This window comes from Coloeus monedula, assembly GCF_965178545.1.
Source record: "Coloeus monedula genome assembly, chromosome: 5".
NCBI lineage: Eukaryota > Metazoa > Chordata > Aves > Passeriformes > Corvidae > Coloeus > Coloeus monedula.
The window spans coordinates 72,549,179-72,561,664 of NC_138785.1; the positions used below are offsets into that span (position 1 = coordinate 72,549,179).

Genomic DNA, 12,486 nt, shown 5'->3' on the forward strand with positions numbered 1-12,486 from the left:
AAACAAGGCCAAGTGCAAGGTCCTGTGCCTGGATGGGGGCATTCCCAGGATCAGAACAGACTGAGGGATGAGTGGATTGAAAGCAGCCCTGCCCAGAAGGATCTGGGGGTGTTGGTGGATGAAAAATGAGCCAGCTCACAGCCCAGGAAGAGAATTATACCCTGGGCTGTGTCCAAAGAAGGGTGGCCAGCAGGTCAGGTGAGGGGATTCTGTTCTCTACTCTGCTCCCAAGGTGCTCCACCTCCAGTGCTGTGTCCAGCTCTGGGATCCTCAGTACAGGAAAGAAATGGAGCTGCTGGAGTGAGTCCGGAGGAGCCCATGGAGATGCTCTGAGGGCTGGAGCCCCTCTGCTCTGGAGCCAGGTTGGGAGAGCTGGGGGTGTTCACCTGGAGAAGGGAAGGATCCTGGGGGAGCTCAGAGCCCCTTCCAGGGCCTAAAGGGGCTCCAGGAGAGCTGGAGAGAGACTTTGGACAAGGGATGGAGGGACAGGACACAGGGAATGGCTTCCCACTGCCAGAGAGCAGGGTTAGATGGGATATTGGGAAGGAATTTCTCCTTGTGAGGATGGTGAGGCCCTGGCACAGGGTGCCCAGAGAAGCTGTGGCTGCCCCTGGATCCCTGGAAGTGTTCAAGACCAGCTTGGAGCAACTTGGCCTAGTGGAAGGTGTCCCTGCCCATGTCAGGGAGGTGAAACTGAATGGTCTTTAAGGCCCCTCCAACCCAAACATGCCATGACTCTGTAAAAACGAGATGAGTTTGTCAGGCCGGGCTCTTGCGCCGCCAAACACCATCCTGGTCTCGAGCAACAGACTTTGTGTTGTGTCCGTGCAGGCACAGAAAGCCCTCTCTGTTGTGTGGGAGCTCCTGTACCATTTAATGCCTGGTTGGGGGGTCTCTTATTTAACAGCAACACTGAGGAGCCTTCTGTGTATTATGCTGCTATCCAGGGCCTGATGGAAATGGGTGTTTTTGTAGTAAAGCTGCTTTTCAAAGCCTTTTAAAAGGAACAGCAAAGACTTTCAAGGATGGGGATGTCTCGGGTGCTGGCGTCTTCATTGCTGTTGGAATGATTTAATCTGAGTGGAGGGCTCTGTCCTTCCGGATGGGACTGAAATTAATTTAATTCAGCATAATTTTGTTTGGCTTAGGTGCCTAATGCAGGGGGATTTCAGCTCTGTCGTAGCCTCTTAATGTTAATTTTCATATCACTAAAATCTAAGTGACAAATGGTGATGTTTAATGGTTGCTCAGGGAGAACTCATTTATTGGGGGAAAAAGCAAAATGGGTCATAAAAACTGAATTCCAGTGTTACCTTGACTCTGTTGTCTCTTTTACATGCATCCAGTCTCTGCTGTCATCAAGGAAACTTGAAATTCCCTCTTTGTGTTTTGTTTTGTGCATGAAATGGCCAGGATTCATCTCTTCACCGTTGCCTACGTGTGTCCAAAAATATTTGTGGTCCCAGTGCAAACACAATCTCCAAACACTTCAGAGAAGCTGTTCCTTCCGGCAGCTGCTGCCGCCGTGGTGCCCCTGAGCACAGCAGCTCTTCCAGGCTTTTGAGCAGGTTTTCAGCACAGAACTGCCTCACCAAAGGACAGGAGCATTATTTTGGGAGGCTCTGTATTTTTTGATTTGCCGTGATGGGCATTTTACTGGTATGTGGCAGGAAGAAATAATTAAACTGGTAATTTGCTGGTTTTCATGTAATTGCCTCAGGAACTTGTTCTCTTTTCTAGCACTGAGCTGCAGGTGACAGGACAAGGGGGAATGGCTGCAAACTGACAAAGGGCAGGGTTGGATATTGAGAAGGAATTCTTCCCTGTGAGGGTGATGAGGCCCTGGCACAGGGTGCCCAGAGAAGCTGTGGCTGCCCCTGGATCCCTGGAAGTGTCCAAGGCCAGCTTGGATGGGGCTTGGAGCAATCTGGGGTAGTGGGAGGTGTCCCTGCCTATGGCAGGGTGTGGAACTGGATGGTCTTTAAGGTCCTTTCCAACCCAAACCATTCCATCATCCTGTGATTCTGTTCTTGGAGATGATGGGGTGCATCCACCTTCACTTTAGGGAGGGACCTCAGGCTTCTCCTGCAGCTCCATCTAGAGGGGGAGGATGGTGGGCTGGTCATGGAGGCTGGTGGCCTCTGTGGACCACCAAGGCTCTACTGTCCCCTCACCCAATATCCCACCCTGCAGCACCTTGCCAGGGCTGTCAGTCGTGCTTTTCCTGATCTTGGGGTTACTCCTGACCCCAGATCCACGTTGCTGCTGGAAACCCTTGTGTTTAGTGGGGAGGACACCACAGCCAGACTCAGTTCCTTGCCCAGACGCTGCTGGAGAGGACCATTTCTCTACTGAACCCCAAAAACAGAAGCAGGTGCTGCTCCCTTGGCTGAGGATGCAGAAACCACACACAGCTGCTCTGCAGATGCTTTTGGGGTGGATTTCACAAGAGAAATCATTGTGGTTGGGGCCAGGGCTTTTCTGGAGAGGAGGTCCCAGCTGGACCTGCCCAACATCTGCACTATGGCTGTGTGGGCCAACACCTCCATGGACCTCTGGGCTTGCTCCTCCAACTTCAGCTTTCCTCCCAACCATGGCCGTTGGTTTTATGTGATACTCTTATTTTAAATGCCATCCTGGAGGGAAGAGCACAGCAGTGCTGAGTGTCAGGTTACCTTCCCTATCCGAGTCCTAATTCTCCCTTTTTTTTTTATATAGGGTTCTCTGGAATTCCCAGCTACCCAGCTGTGCCCAAAAAAAGGCTGGTTTAGACCTTAGCAACAGGGTATTTTTGTTCAGATTGTATTTGTTCTCCTGTGAGAGCCATTGTTCTGTCCCATGCCTTGGCCGCTTCGAAGGCTGGAGATAAAAGCCCAGGCTGACAATAATACAGTTGAGTTCAGCCTTTTGTTGGGGAGATGAAAATAGAGGATGAATTGTGAATAACATGGGAGGGCTAAAAGTCAGTCATCCCAGGATGTTGGTTAATCACTTCAAAGATAAGAAGCTGCATTTTAATTATATATTTTTCAGAACTACTGAACATTAGGTTTTGTGTCCGTATCAGCAGGGGTTTGAACCCACTGTGGTGTTTAGGACTGGTTCTTACAATCTTGTGTCAGCAGGAAATATGTTTATTGCAGTGATATTGGGTTTATGGTAGGTTTATAGCAAAATATATATATAATTTGTAGTGGCTCTATTGTATTAGGTTTATAATACATTTGTAGATATATAATCACAGAATCATCGAACCACAGAATGGTTTGGGTTGGAAGGAACCTTAAAGTTCATCCAGTTCCACCCCCCTGCTGTGGGCAGGGACACCTTCCACTATCCCACGTTGCTCCAAGTCCCATCCAGCCTGGCCTTGGACACTTCCAGGGATCCAGGGGCAGCCACAGCTTCTCTGGGCACCCTGTGGCAGGGCCTCCCCACCCTCGCAAGGAAGAATTCCTTCCCAATATCCCATCTATCCCTGCCCTCTGGCATTGGGAAGCCATTCCCTGTGTCCTGTCCCTCCATCCCTTGTCCCCAGTCCCTCTCCAGCTCTCCTGGATCCCCTTTAGGCTCTGCAAGGGGCTCTGAGCTCTCCCTGGAGCCTTCTCCTCTCCAGGTGAGCACCCCCAGCTCTCCCAGCCTGGCTCCAGAGCAGAGGGGCTCCAGCCCTTGGAGCATCTCCATGGCCTCCTCTGGATTTGCTCCAGCAGCTCCACGTCCTTCTGCTGTTGGGGATCCCAGAGCTGGACACAGCACTGGAGGCAGAATCTCCTCCCTTGACCTTCTGGTCACATCCATAAATATATTTTTATATAATGTGTTTATAGCAGTAGCAATGATAGAAGGTGCCCAGCTTGGTTTGGCTCCGTGACCTGTGCCTACAGCATCGCTTTGCCTTAAACGAGGACACCCCTCTTGGGCATGGAAGATGGAAAGGAAAACAGGTGAAGAAAAGGCAGATTAGAAAAATTGGTAGAAAACAGATGGGGAAAAAAAGAAAGAAAAGAAAAGAAAAGAAAAGAAAAGAAAAGAAAAGAAAAGAAAAGAAAAGAAAAGAAAAGAAAAGAAAAGAAAAGAAAAGAAAAGAAAAGAAAAGAAAAGAAAAGAAAAGAAAAGAAAAGAAAAGAAAAGAAAAGAAAAGAAAAGAGAAAAAAAAAGGGTGGAAATAGAACCATTAGAGGCAAGCAGAGTGTGGTCTGTTTTCAGGAGCATGGGCTGATGAGAAGAAATATTTGGGACACTGACCTGCTGAAAATGCTGACAGTGTGAATGATAACAGGGATCACCCCAAAACTCCACAGGCCGTGAAAATCCTTTCCTTGCTGAGGGTATTTTGGTGGCACTCTGGGCAATAGCTCCTTTTTGCTGAGATATTTATGTTCCCAGAGAACTTCCTGCTCACATCAGCTTCTAGCAGTGCTCCTCATCCCTCCTGGCAGATTGTCCCTCCCCAGCTGCCCTCACCTGCCATCCCTGTAATTGGCAATAATTTCCCTAAATGCTCACAAAAGCAGATGTTCTCTCTGTGGTCGCATCCAGCCGGCTTATACTGCACTGGATACACGAGCACATGGAATTAAAGGACTAATTCCTGTAAATAAGCCTATTAAAAGGTTGGAAATAATGCCTCCAACTAAACCATCAATGGCAGCTGAATCCCACTGGTTGTATTAATTTGTTATCTGCAATGTGCCAATCCCAGTCCGCCCAGGACCGGGTGCCCTCGTGCTTGGCCAGTTGCTCGTATGTGGTGGTTGGTGGGTGTCTTGTATTGTTTCCAGCTCATAAATCACATTTATAGGTAATTAACACTCCATCTAACACTTCCCCAATATTGCTGGTGAGTGGGAGAAGAAATTGCTTCTTCATGCAGTTGTGAGTGGGGGGGAACTGTGCTTTCAAGGCTTTAGGTGATGCTGCTGGAGAAAAAAAATTATTCTCACTTATTTTCCTGCCTCAAAGCAGGAGAAAAAAAATGTGTGTCTCCAGTTCTTCTCCAAGTTCTGGATGTAAGGAACATTTTTTACAATGAGAGTGGTAAAACCCTGGCACAGGTTGCCCGGGGAAGCTGTGGCTGCCCCATCCTAGAAGTGCTCAAGGCCAGGTTGGACAGGACCTTCAAGACCATCTTGTTCCACCCTGGGCCATGGGCAGGGACACCTTCCACTAGCCCAGGTTGCTCCAAGCCCCATCCAACCTGGACACTTCCAGGATAGGAAGCTCTTCAAACTCTATAAAATCCATGGGCTCAGTTTTCCCTGGCCCCACATGTTCAGCACCATTTCATCCACTCGCTGGATTGGTCATCCAAGAAAATGGAAAAATCGTGGCATTTTGGTGAGCTGACTTTTTAAGGCAGCATCTCTCTGGGCTTGCAGCTCCAGAAATACCTGTCAGGCAATTTTCCTTCCACCTGGAAACACGCTCTGATGTCTTATTTGTGGATTGTGCTGAAAAACAGTTGTGTCTGGCAGCACAACTGCTCCAGTCAGACTTTTCAGCTTGAAGCCTTCAGCAGAAGACGTGCCTCACAATGCTTTTGGCACTCACAAAAGTCAGGGAGGAAAACGCTTCAAATCCAGTTCCCCTCGTTTGCAAACCTTGTTTATAAACCCTCACAGCCACTGGTAAAATCATGATTTTGGTTTCTCTGGAGAAAAGAAAAACACAGTTAATGAGAGATGCAGGGGATGCATCCCTGGCCCCGCTCCGGCTGTCACCATTTGTACCTCATCCTCAACCTTTTTTTTTTCCCCCAGTCTAATACATGCAAATATATGTAAAGAGTAAAGACTGTTCCACCGAGTCTTGCACGTTTGTTCAAAGAGGAGGAAAACAAGTCGATTTTACAGGGAATTTTCAGGCTGGATTTTTAAGACCTGCCTATAAGAAAAGCCCCAAAAAGCAGCTGTTGGCCGCGGGTGCTGACCGAGGTGATTCTTCCTGGCGTCTGTTTTCCCTGCGCTCGCAATCGTAATGTCATTAATATGGAGCTTTTGGAGAACTGGAGTATATCCTAATTAGCAGCCTCTGATTTTTTTTCCTAGTTTCATAATCAGTGATCTCGGCTACACCACAAGTGTTACTGTGGCAACAGGGCTGAACTGAGCAGCGGTGCAGAATTACCGCAGGTAAAGCGGTGATTTCACGGCTCCGCGGCACTTTCTTAGCCCGGGGGCTGCTCCGTGGGACGGGCTGGCTGCTCCCCGCACCTACAGGTGTCCCGGGTGGATTTCAGGGTAAGCACAACCACGGAGATTAAGCTGCATGACCGAACGCATGCGTTTTAATTGGGGCTGAGCCTCTGTAATGAGATTTTAAGGCTGTCATGCGAGTGATCCCCTCCGACACCTTTGTTTTGAGTAGGATGCTCCGAGCCCTCAGTGCCTGAACGCTCCCGGCTCAATCTTGGTGTGGAGCTGGGACTTCATCCCGGTCCTGCAGAAAGGGCTGAGCTCAAACACTGGGCTTTTTTTTTTTTTTTTTTTGGGGGGGGGGGGTTTCTTTTATTTTAAGCCCTGTTTCTCCTCCCCACGCACCGTCCTCTCTCTCTCCGAGAGGCATCTTGCTAGGTAGGGATGTTGTCATGCTGAATAATGGCCATCCTTCATCCTGACTCCTGCATCAAAAGCAACCAGTCCTTTTCATAGCTGAAATGTGAACTGTGCTCGTGTTTCCTTTGTACACGCCTGGGACTTCGGAGGGGACACCCTAGAACGGAATATTTAAGGAAATATGTTCCTGTATGCCTTGACTTTTTTTGTTTTGATTATTAATTAAGGATTTTGAATAATGAGTTGAGCCAGCTTCTCCCGTGCCTCTCTGGTGGTTGTTCTCCACTTCCCAGTGCCGTGTTGCAGCTGCAGTGCTGATCCCATGGGGAAAGGACACCAGGAGAGTGTTCTTATACTAGCCAGGGGTTTTTACAAGCTCTGAGGGCGTTTCTTCAGCAGATCTGTGTTAATCATCCCAGAGGAGGTCTCACCTCCCTCTCCCTTTTGCAGCACAGCTTCTGATGCCTCCCATCCCTCACCTGCAGCAAAAAACCCTCCAGTCCCAGCACCTTCCTCGTGGTGACAGCTTGGAGTTTGTCCTTCACCTTCCTCCTCCCTGCTCGCACAGCTCCCTCAAGCTTAGCTCTCTGCTCTCCTTCTCAAAACTTCCCCTTCTCTTGCTCTCACCTGTCCCACCTCGATGCTCTGTCCTTTGGGAAACCCTCTCCAGCTGGTCATTCTCCACTGCTACAAGCCCAGGAAGCTTTTCATCCCCTCTGTCTCATCCATAATTTATTCCCCAAGCCATCCCAGTTTATTCTGCAGTAGCAACTGGCACATATTCCCACGATCACACATCTGTGGCGCCAGGAGAAAAGAGTGGCTGAGGGCGAATTAAACCTGTTCTAATTATGAGAGTTATTAGTAAAATTATTATTAGGAAAATAATTTGTATTTGTAGTGCTTCCCCTCCGAGGCACCTCGGGCAGTTTCCAGGCTGTGACAGGGGTGCTCTTCTGTGCAGCTCCATGGACAAGGATCCTCAAGGGCCTTGGTCTAAGATGTGCCGCAGATCTGCTCCTGGCTTCATCCAGGGATGGAGCCTCATCCCCTGGCTTTTACATCCATAATTTTATCATGAGACCATCAAGTCTGTAGGCTCTTTGTTAGTATTTGCTTGTTTTTAAACATACAGGGACACATTTCTTTCCTAAAAGCAAGATAATACCGAAGGGTAAGGTCTGACGTGCCAGTTACAGACGAGGAATCGTGGGGGTTGGAACTGCATGATCCTTGGGGTCCCTTCCAAACCAAACCATTCTGTGGTTCAGTGACTGGTACCCACTGTCAACATTTCTGCATCTTTGTAGGAAATTGAATATTTCATGTCCTAAAAACACCCACATTTATTGTTTTTCTCTGGGGTTTTTTGCTGAAAATCTCATCAGTTTATTTTTCAGTTCCAGAAGTGTTTGGACAATGCTTTCAGGCACATGGTGTGATTTTTTCTCAGGCACATGGTGTGATTTTTCTCAGGCACATGGTGTGATTTTTGGGGTTGTCCTGTGCAGGATCAGGAGTTGGACTTGGTGATCCTTGTGTATCCCTTCCAACAGCCTGCACAGTGTAGGGGTCTCCTACTCAGTGCTGGGTGCTTTCTTATTCCACTATGAGCTTCAATCCCAGCAGCTTTGCTTTTTGAAAAGTTTGCAGGACAGTCAGTTACAGAATCACAGTGATAGACTTTGGAAGGAACCTCTGGAAGTTACCTGATCCAACCTCCCACACCAGCAGAGCTGCCAGATCCGGTTGCACAGGACGGTGTCCAGACAAATTTTGAATCTTTCAAAGGAAGGGCACTCCACAACATCCCTGGACAACCTGTGCCAGGGCCTGGTCACCTCCACAGCCAAAACGTGTTCCCTGATGTTCAGAAGGACCCTCCTGTGGTCAGTGGGTGCCCATGGCCCCTTGTCCTGTCCCTGGGCACCACTGGCTAGAGCCTGGCTCCATCCTCTCTGCACCCTCCCTGCAGGTGTCGATGGACAGGGATGAGGCCCCAGAGCCTTCTCTTCTCCAGGCTGAGCAGTCCCAGCTCTCCCAGCCTTTCCTCAGAGCAGAGATGCTCCAGTCCCCTCACTGGGCTCTCCCCAGTCTGTCCATGTCCCTCCTGTCCTGGGGAGGCAGAACTGGACCCGCTGCTCCAGGTGTGGCCTCAGCAGTGCTGAGCAGAGGGGCAGGATCCCCTCCCTGGACCTGCTTGGGGAACCTCCTTCCATGTTCTGGCTGGTGAACACCTGATCCTCTCCATTCCCCCACGATGGCTTTGCACATGTGGCTGCTGCTGCCAGGGGGGCTTTGAGAGAGGATCACCATGGGGTGGGATAACATCTCACTAAAGTTCATATCCATGGGAAAGGCTCATCCTGGTTCAGACCAGCAGTTTTTATCATCATCCTAACAGTGACAGATATTTCTGGGTGACCAGAAATCCAGGTGGTAATAGGGTTGGGTTCCCTCCTTGCACGTACTGTGCTCTTGGTAAGATGAGTGTATGCTCACCTGTTGGACTGAAGGATGTGAAAATGCTCCAAGGGCTGGAGCCCCTCTGCTCTGGAGCCAGGCTGGGAGAGCTGGAGGTGTTCACGTGGAGAAGAGAAGGATCCAGGGAGGCCTTCAAGCACCTTCCAGTGCCTAATGGGGCTCCAGGAGAGCTGGAGAGGGACTTGGGACAAGGGCCTGGAGTGATGAGACAGGGTGAAATGGCTTCACACTGCCAGAAGGCAGAATTAGGTGAAGAAATTCATTAGTGTGAGGTTGTTAAAGCCTTGGCACAGGATGCCCAGAGAAGCTGTGGCTGCCCCTGGATCCCTGGAAGTGTCCAAGGCCAGGCTGGATGGGGCTTGGAGCAGCCTCGGATAGTGGAAGGTATCCCTGCCCATGGCAGGAGGTTGGAACTGGATGGTCTTTAAGGTGCCTTCCAAACTATGCCATGAGCAAATCCTGATGTGCAGGAAAGCAGTGATTTGTGGAAGGTTGAGTGGGTGGAGAAAGCCACGCTCCAGGCCCTTCCCACAGGCTCATCCTCTTCCTCCTGCCCCGTTCCGTTCAGGGGCTGTCGCTCGTGTGGAAGCCGCCTGTTTATTTAAAAGAAGAAAAAAAGAAGAAAGAAGAAAACTAAATGGATTTTCAGAAAGGGTGAATGGCTGCTGTGATTCATCTTTTCTGGTGAAGAGTGGAAAAGCAGAGGGTGGGGGAATAATGTTCAGTGACACATCAAAGGCCTTGCTTCAGCTTCAGAGACACATGCAAGGAATTAGTCACTGCGCTTTAGTGCAACAAAACCCTTTTTCCTCCCTAAATTCAATTCTCTCCCTGTGATGGCCAACTCGCTGCAGCCCTCGGCTATTCCATGTGTGTTTTTACATCCTTTTGCATCTCATCCAACACGAGAGGTTTGGGGTTATGATGAAGTCGCCCTGCTGTCGGACAAACTACTCTGCCGTGGATCGCAGCTCCAGTGAGAGGCTGGAAATTCACAAACAGGATTTTAAAGGAGCAGGGAGGGGGAGAGGGAAGACAGGTTTGTTTTCCAGGGTGGCTGAGCCATGGTGATGGCTTGCTGCCACCAAAAAGAATAAAAAAATGACCTTTTTCCCCTTTCTTTATGCTCATACTTGTTCTCGCCCTACTGTGAACTGCTTCAAAGAGCCAGCCTTGCTCCCAGTTCTGCACCCTTTCCCCCTGCCAACAAATAAAAAGGAAAACTGAATATTATTTTTCACTGCAGTTGGAGCCAGCATGAGGCAGTCAGGCAGTCTCAGTTGAGCCACTGCCTTTCAGCATCCTCCTGATGACAGCAGAGATTGCTGGGGTCCCGGGAAAGCTGGTTAGAATTCAGGTTGTGTCTCCTCACTGCACACAGAAAAAGATTGCCTCATTTTCCAGGAATTAGGAATATGTCAGAGGTGGGGGTAAATCCTGCCTTTGATTGTGGACGGCTGTATCCGGGTTGGATCTGGGCAGTTTCTGCAGCTATAAACACTAATTCTTTGCATTCTGGAAGCGCGGCGGGGTGATCCTGCAGCCTGACCCCCGCTGTAGCACCAGCACACGCATTTTGAAGCCACTTATTACTTTATAAAGAGATTATTTCCTTTATTTGTTGCCCCCTCCAGCATCAATCATCTTGACAAGATCTGCTTCTTTTAAAACATACATCCTGCAGCTTAAAATCCAGCCTTTCCTATAAGGAAGATCCTGAGCAGTTTACGGAAGAGTGCAGTGCACATGCACTATCTGTATATATATACACATATATATATACATATCTATCTATATAAAAATACAGATATATATAATATTTATGGGCACATCAGTGACAACTATCAAGGTTTCCTGCCCTGATCTTTGGAAAAGAAGGTTTCAAACAAAGCCACGATGCCGAGCATCCTGACCCTCCGGAGCAGCAGTGCCGGAGCCGGCTCCTTTCTCCTGGGCAGAGCCGGCGCCCTGACGTCAGGGTGTTTTTCTGCAGTGCTCGCAGGATGTTGCAGCCGGCCAAGAGCTGTGTTTATGTTGATAACATTACAAGTATTTCCTCTCTGTTTCCGAAACCAGCAGGGAGGGAGCCGAGGGGGAAGGGAGACTCGGGTTTCTCCAGCTTTGGGGTAGGACTCCCAAGGCCTTTTATGTTAAGGAGCGGGGAACGGCGAACCACTGGCATTTATTTATGCTGCTTTTGGGAATAGGGAGCATTTAAGAGCAGGGGCTGGGAACTGCGAGCTGGGCTGGCACAGCCCTCCCCTGGCGCAGGGCTCTTTGCCTGCTCCCTGCTCCGGATCCAGTTTTAAGGTGATAAAGCAGCTCTGGCAGCGGATTGCTGGTCACAGGAGTAGCTCCCGGGATTTGGATTTTTGGGTAATGATGTGCACGGCAAGCTGGGATGCTCCCAGCATCCTGTTCCTTCTGACAGTCACAGCAATAAAGCCATAAAAACTCAGGTTCTGCATGGACCGCCCGCATCCAGCTCCGTTCACGAAAGCGGGGCAAGGCTCAGGGAAGTCCAGCATTATCTCCCCTTGCCAAGCCTTTCCTCCTCCTGCAATCCACTCATGGATCAATGAACTGATTAAATGTAGAATCAAGGGGGGTTTAGAGCTCCCTGCCCGCTGATGTAATCCCAGGGCATCGGAGCTGCACTGCCGGCTCAGCGAAGGAGGGACCCTCGTCGATGACTGGACTTGATGAGCTCAAGGGTCTTTTCCAACCTAAATGATTCTGTGATCATCCCACCATCCCAAAGGGGCTTCTCAGCTAGTCCAGGAATCTCCCATAGCTTTCATTCATGTAGCAATCACTGTCATGGAAATAAGCCCAAGCTCTTTTATCCTTTGTGGGTTATTTCCCTATAATAGGGAGCAGAGAAAAGATTCACAGCTTTTCCTTCTTTCCTCCCACCCTCTGTGTCCTGCTTTGATATCAAGGGAAAGTGTGGTGAGGATATGGGGAGGCTCTGGCACAGCTTGCCTGGAACGGGAGCAGAAATGGGATGAGTGGGATCCCAGATAAATGGGAATCCTAAATGAATGGAATCCCAAATGAATGAGGACCCCAAGTGATTAGGGACCCTAAATTAATGGGATACTAAATGAATGGGAGTGCCAAACGAATGGGATTCCAAAGGAGCAGGATCGCGAACGAACAGAACCCCAAATGAATGGGAATCCCAAGTGAACAGGATCCCAAGTGAATGGGGATCCCAAATGAATGGGGACCCCAAATGAAAGGGAACTCAGAAACAAGTTGGGGAAACAGAAAGGAGCCACATCCACCTTTGTGAATGGTGTTTCTGTGCAAATATTCATCAAAATACAGCAAGTGGTCACTTTTTTCCTAGCAGTATTTCCCAAAGATCAAAGCCTTTCCCTTTCCCTTGCCATTGTGTCCTTGCTGTGGCAGTGATGGGCTCCCAGCAAGGGAAGTGGTTGTG

At 49.3% G+C, this 12,486-nt stretch overlaps 1 protein-coding gene across 2 annotated transcripts in view; it reads left to right on the forward strand.

The window, feature by feature from the left end:
- The window catches only part of PTPRA (protein tyrosine phosphatase receptor type A), a 114,331-nt gene that overhangs the window by 77,408 nt on the left and 24,437 nt on the right, over positions 1 to 12,486 (forward strand). Inside the window, exon 4 of one of the 2 annotated variants that reach the window (XM_082281390.1) lies at positions 6,048 to 6,239. The exons of the other annotated variant lie outside the window; for it this stretch is intronic. The gene's annotated coding sequence lies outside the window, so the exon portion shown is untranslated. The remainder of the gene's footprint in view (positions 1 to 6,047; positions 6,240 to 12,486) is intronic. 2 annotated transcript variants of the gene reach the window in all.